Source organism: Meles meles, chromosome 19 (genome assembly GCF_922984935.1).
Source record: "Meles meles chromosome 19, mMelMel3.1 paternal haplotype, whole genome shotgun sequence".
NCBI classification, from domain to species: Eukaryota; Metazoa; Chordata; class Mammalia; order Carnivora; family Mustelidae; genus Meles; species Meles meles.
Genome location: NC_060084.1, coordinates 58230541 through 58236540, shown reverse-complemented (window position 1 = coordinate 58236540; position 6000 = coordinate 58230541).

The window sequence follows — 6000 nt, the reverse complement described above, 5'->3', positions numbered from 1 at the left end:
CTGCTCGGAGCAGGAGCAGAGGACTTCCAGAGCTAGCGCTCCTGCAGAGGCCTCTGGAGACTCCCTGCTTAAGCTCTCCACATGATAGGAGCGCAGGCATTTCAGTGGTGACTTGTCCAAAAGAGCACTCTTGGTTTTAGGCTCTTCCCTAAACGTATAATTCAGAAACTCACTAAATTACACTTCCATTTACTAAGCTGCCCAAATGAGAAACATAAGAATCATTTCTGACACCTTTTTTCCTGGCCACGTCACACAGACTGTCAGCAAGAGCTCTCTCTTCTGTCTCCAAATCACACTGTATTTGCTCGCCTCTCCCTGTCTCCACTGCCACCAGGTGAGTTCAGAGCACCGTCATCCTTTGCTAGACAGCTGCCTCCTCTCTTCCCCATCTCTCGTTCTTCACACAGCGACACGAATCTTCTCAGGATGGATTAAGTCAGACCTTATGTATAAGTCTTTAATGGCTTCCCATCACATTTAGAATTAAATTCAAGCTCATCTTGGTCCACAGTTCCTAAAGAGCTGGCTCTTGCACACCCCTGCAACCTCATTGTATGTACCTCAACCTCATCCTGACTACCCTCTGCCAATTGAGGTGACTTTCTATTGTTTCCCTTTATGGTCTTTGTATGTTGCTGTTTCGTCTATTTAGAATGTCATTCCCCTTGCTTTTCTGGCCGGCTCTTTCCTATAACTGAGTCTTTGCTTCTCTTCGTCAGAGAAGCCTCCCCTGACTACGTCGTAACCACCATACAAACACATCCCTCCTCATTTCCACATCCTGGGTTGTTTTTTTGTTTTTTTTTTTTTTTTGTTCAGAGCCCTCAGCACAGTTTTTAAAGGTTTATTTTGCCAACTTACTTACTATATGTGTCTTCCTAGCTAGACTGAAGCTTGAAGACATATTTATCAAATGGATAAGGGCAGGGGCCATTTTAGTGGCACTCACAATGAACCATGAACCTGGCCTTAGCATTGGTCCTTATATGTAGTGGGCACTCAAATAGTTGTTGAAAGAATGGATGAATAAGTATTTACTGAGATTTCTATGTATTTAAGATCTGTATAAGCTATGGGATCAGAACATCCAGTTAGTCCAGTCTATTACAGATTTATTGCAGACCAGAGATTCTCAAACTCTGGTCTTAACACCCATTTACAATCTTGAAAATGATTGAGTCCTCTAAAGAATTCTGTTAATATGGGTTATACCTGTCACTATATATAGGTTTAGAAATTAAAACAGAAAAATTATAAATGTATATTAGTTCACTTAAGAATAATTGTAGTAAATCCAATACATGTTAATATAAGCAACTTTTTTTTTTTTTTAACTGAAATGTCTTAATTCCCAAAACAAAAGATTACTGAGGAGAGCAGCATTGTTTTACATCTTTGCAAATCTCTTTAACATCTGGCTTGAATGAAAATAGCTAAATCCTCATCTGCTTAAGCATTCCGTCTGTGCCTCAGGAAAACTCCACTATACACTTGGGAAAGAAATGAGATTACTGCTGTAGATAATTTAGAAGATACTATTTTTGAGATGGTGCTAGGAGTTTTTGCTTTCACACTTCAACTTCTTTTTAATACGAACTTGCAATGATAGAGATATTTATGACTTCTCTGTGGATCAAAAACTGAACAGAAAGACACAAAGATATGTGGGGTTCAAAGAGATAAACCTGCAGGACTTTTGCTCTTAAAATAGGCAGAGGAAGTTAATTCCACTGCTGTGGAGTAACGAGGTCCAGGAGAAGCCGATGCGCACTGAGGTCCCAGGTTCTCTCTGTCAAACAGGCTGAGGTGGAGTTGTCCTGACATAAAATGAGACTGGAAAAAAGCAGTGACGGTTACTCACACCTCCAGCTTATGATGGTTATACTCAGGGCAGTGGGGAAAAACACGACCATGTAGAGAGTACCCAGCCTCAGCTGAAGTCTTGTTAGTGAATAATATACTCTCTCTTCACATGGCACAAATTCCCTAACTGACAATATAAAACTTGTCTTGGGACTAAGTTTCTCACCAGCAGGTAGAGATACTCCTCCCCCCACCAAAAAAAAAGCGTGATGTGGAGGGAAGAGAAGTTCTGAGAGGAGGGGGAAAGATAATCCATAGGAGAAACGCTTCAAACTAAAATTGCAAAGCACTGAGTTAAACTCAGGAAAACCTGTAATAAGCAAGACAATAAAAGCAACAGCTAGGACATGAATTCACTTCTGACAAAACGCAATTCAAATCAGATAGTTTTAGTGTGATCTTAAAATTATTTTTTTTTTAAGATTTTATTTATTTGAGAGAGAATGAGAGAGTTCCTGAGGGGGGAGGGTCAGAGGGAGAAGCAGACTCCCCGCTGAGCAGGGAGCCCTATGTGGGACTCAGTGTGGGGCTCAATCCTGGGACACCGAATCATGACCTGAGCTGAAGGCAGTCACTTAACCAGTTGAGCCACCCAGGTGTCCCTGACCTTAAGATTCTTAAAAGATGAAAGATAGTATTCATAACATGTTCATCCATTTGAGAAAGGTGGTCATAAAAGAGTACCAATTAAAAATCGTAGACATAAAGAAAATATAGCCATTGTAAAGCACATAAAGTGAAACACTATACTGGATGCAGTTAAAAAGAGGAATTACAGGGGCACCTGGCTAGCTTAGTCTGTACAGCATGCAACTCTTGATCTTGGGGTCGTGAGTTCAAGCCCCACGTTGAGTACAGAGTTGACTTAATAAAAAAAAAATGTGTGTGTGTATGTTAAAAAAAGAGAAAAAAGGAATTAGCAACCCAGAAAAGAATATGAAAAATAGAGAAATTAAGATAAATGGAGGATAGATGAAGAAGGGCCAGTATACTCCAGTACAGAAGAAAATCAAATTGGAATGGCAGAAAAGCTGTTTTGGCCAAGACATCCTAGCTTGAATTTGAATTTCTCCAAAAGGGAAGAAATATCTTCATCAAGCACACAAGTTCTGAGCAGGATAAACAAAAATAAATCCCACCACCTATTCTAAAAGCTCCAGGGGGACATTTAGATTGATATCAGACCTTCTCCTCAACAGTGTCTGAAGACAATGGAATATTATCTTCAAAATAAGGAGAGAAGATAAATGTCACCTTAGAATTCCATACCTAGATAAACTGTCATTTAGAAATGTCTCCTAAAGCCATTTTTAGAAATACAAATAGAAAGACTGTCTTACACACTAAAATTTTATTTAAGGATTTATTTCAATAAAAAAAGATGAATCTAGAGAGGAGTGAAATTTAAGCAAAAATGAATGAATAAATTAAGATATCAATAAATATAAAATTAGTCATTGAATATAAAAAACTTTTGGTTTATTTAAAAAGTATAGTTAAATTTCTTGACAATAACTAGAAAGGGGGAATAGGAAATTCGAAAATTGCTAAGGTATTCCAGGATATCTTTTATTATTTATACTGTTAAATATATACTTGTATACAAATTAGGAATTTAAGGTGGACAATAAAATAACTGAAATATAATTGAGAGCTTCCATATTAGCAAAGGGGGAAAAAAAGGGGTAAAGAAAATTTGATCTACTCAGTAGAAAGTAAGAAAGGAAAAAATAAGCAAAGGATAAAGCACAATCATCAAGCAAATATATCAGGAATTAAAAATGCAAACAAATTAACTCCTCCGTGAAGAGTAAAGTGAAGAGTAAACTCGCAGAGTAATTTCTTTGATATCCAACTTAACAGAGGAAATCATGGACTTGTTTCTACCTAAAAATATGGCCTTGAAACATAAAGCAAAAGGTAAAGAACCAGGAGCAGTGGATTAAAACCTTAGGCATAATGTGTGGTTTCATGATTATTACTTAGGACTGATATATTAAGCAGAGAGAAAATTAGAATTCTGAAAATGTGAACACATTGTTAATAAGCTTGATTCTATGAACACAAAGAGAAATTGGTAGCTAGTATTTACAGAATACTCATTCTTTTCTAATGCATTGAACAATTGAAAATTGATTATATCAAGATCACAAAGGAAGTTTTAACAAAAACATCAAATAATAACATATAGGCGATGTCATTTGGCTACAATGCAGTTAAATTAGGAACCTGTAATTAAAGACGTGCAGAATTTAGAAACCTAAAGGCATTCTTAAATGTCATGAAGAGGAAGTGTGATGGAAACAATATAACACGGTACTGAATAGCAGTGAAATACACGCAAAGCCAGTCAAGTGGTACTTGGAGGGAAAGTTAACAGTTTTTGTATATCTGTTAAAAATTAATAGATTAAAATATATGAGTTAAATATGCAACTCAAGATGCTAGGAAGAGAAACCCAAATAAGTAGGGGCTAGGAAATAATAAAATGAACAGAAATTAAATGGAAAAAAGAATATAGTTAAAAAACCAAAAGTCAGTTTAAAAACACAAAATTGTCAGATCTTTAATAAAACTGATAAAGAACATCAGAGTAGATGAAATGGTATTCGTACTAGAAAAGGCGACATATTACCAATGCAGAAGAGATTATAAATCAAAGAGAATACTGTGAATAGTTCTATGCTAATAAATTTAAGTGAAATGGACAGTGTTCTTGTAAAATATAAATGACCAAATGACTCAAGACAAAGAAGAAATAAAAGTCCCAAACTTACAAGGAAACAAAATCTAAAATATTCTACGAAAGAAGATGTCAGATCTACATAATTTTATGTTGAGTTATACTAAGCTTTCAAAAGCAGAGAACCCGATTTTTTTATAGACTGTTGTGGAGAATATAAGCAGCAAGATAACAGTCCAAGTCATTTTATAAGGCTGGCATAACCTTCATACTGAAACCAGGCAAGGACAGTATAATTAAGAACTTAGATGCAAAAAACAAACATGAAATATAAGCCAGTAGTATCCAGCTGTATATGTATATAAATCAGACTCTCGTAGATGCTCAAGTAGGGTTTAGGAATGCAAACATGTTTCAGCATCAGAAAATTAGACTTCATTCTCCACATTAACAGATTGTATAAAATAATAAAGTATAATCTTCCCCCCCAAATATAGAAAAGTCGTATGAAATTAAACTTATTCATGGTAAATTTTTTAGAAAATTAAAGCTTAAAGGAATTTCCTTAAACCCCAATAAATAGGCTCTACAAAAAAGCGTGTGAACATTTTTACTTGATGGTAAAAGGTAAGACGTATCCCCACCTCAGAGATCCTAACCAATGCGTTATGATAATGGAATGAGTTATGATTGTCAAGAGAAAAAAATTGTCATTAATAAAGATAGTGACATTACCAAAAACCAGGAAAATCTGTAGACACTAATAAGTGTTAGAGCTAACAGGACTGGTAAACAAATTCACTGACTACAAAATCAAAAAAGCAATAGCAGACAATTCTTCTCAAAAGCTCATAATCTAATGCAAGTCATGAGAAAATATTAGATAAACTCATTGAGAGACATTCTGTAAAATCTTACTAATACCTCAAAACTGCCAAAGTCATGTAAAACAAGGAAGTACTGAGAGGCTGTCACAGCCCAAAGTTGCCTAAGGAGAAGTAACAATGTGTCCTGGATAGGATTCTGGAACAAAAGGAAGACATTTACAGAAAAACCAGTAAGATAAAAATAAAGTCTGTAGTTCAATTAATAATTCTGTACTAATGTTAATTTTTTCATTTTCACAACATTCCAAGGTTAGGTAAGATGTTAACATCAGGGGAAACTGGGTGAGGAATCTTTATCTTTGCAATTTTCCTGTAAACCTGAAGTTACTTAAAAAAAAAAGCTGTACCACATTGTAACCCCAAAATAACTGATTAGCTAAGTAATAATAGAAAAAGACCTCCTAAAATCAAATTGAAATTCCAATAGGATATATTTTCTTCAGGTTTTTTTTTTTTTTAAAGTAATATTTGTACCCAACATGGGGCTTGAACTCACAACCTGAATCATCAAGAATCGCGTGCTCCACTGCTTGAGCCAGTCAGGCGTCCTCACGGTAGTGTGTT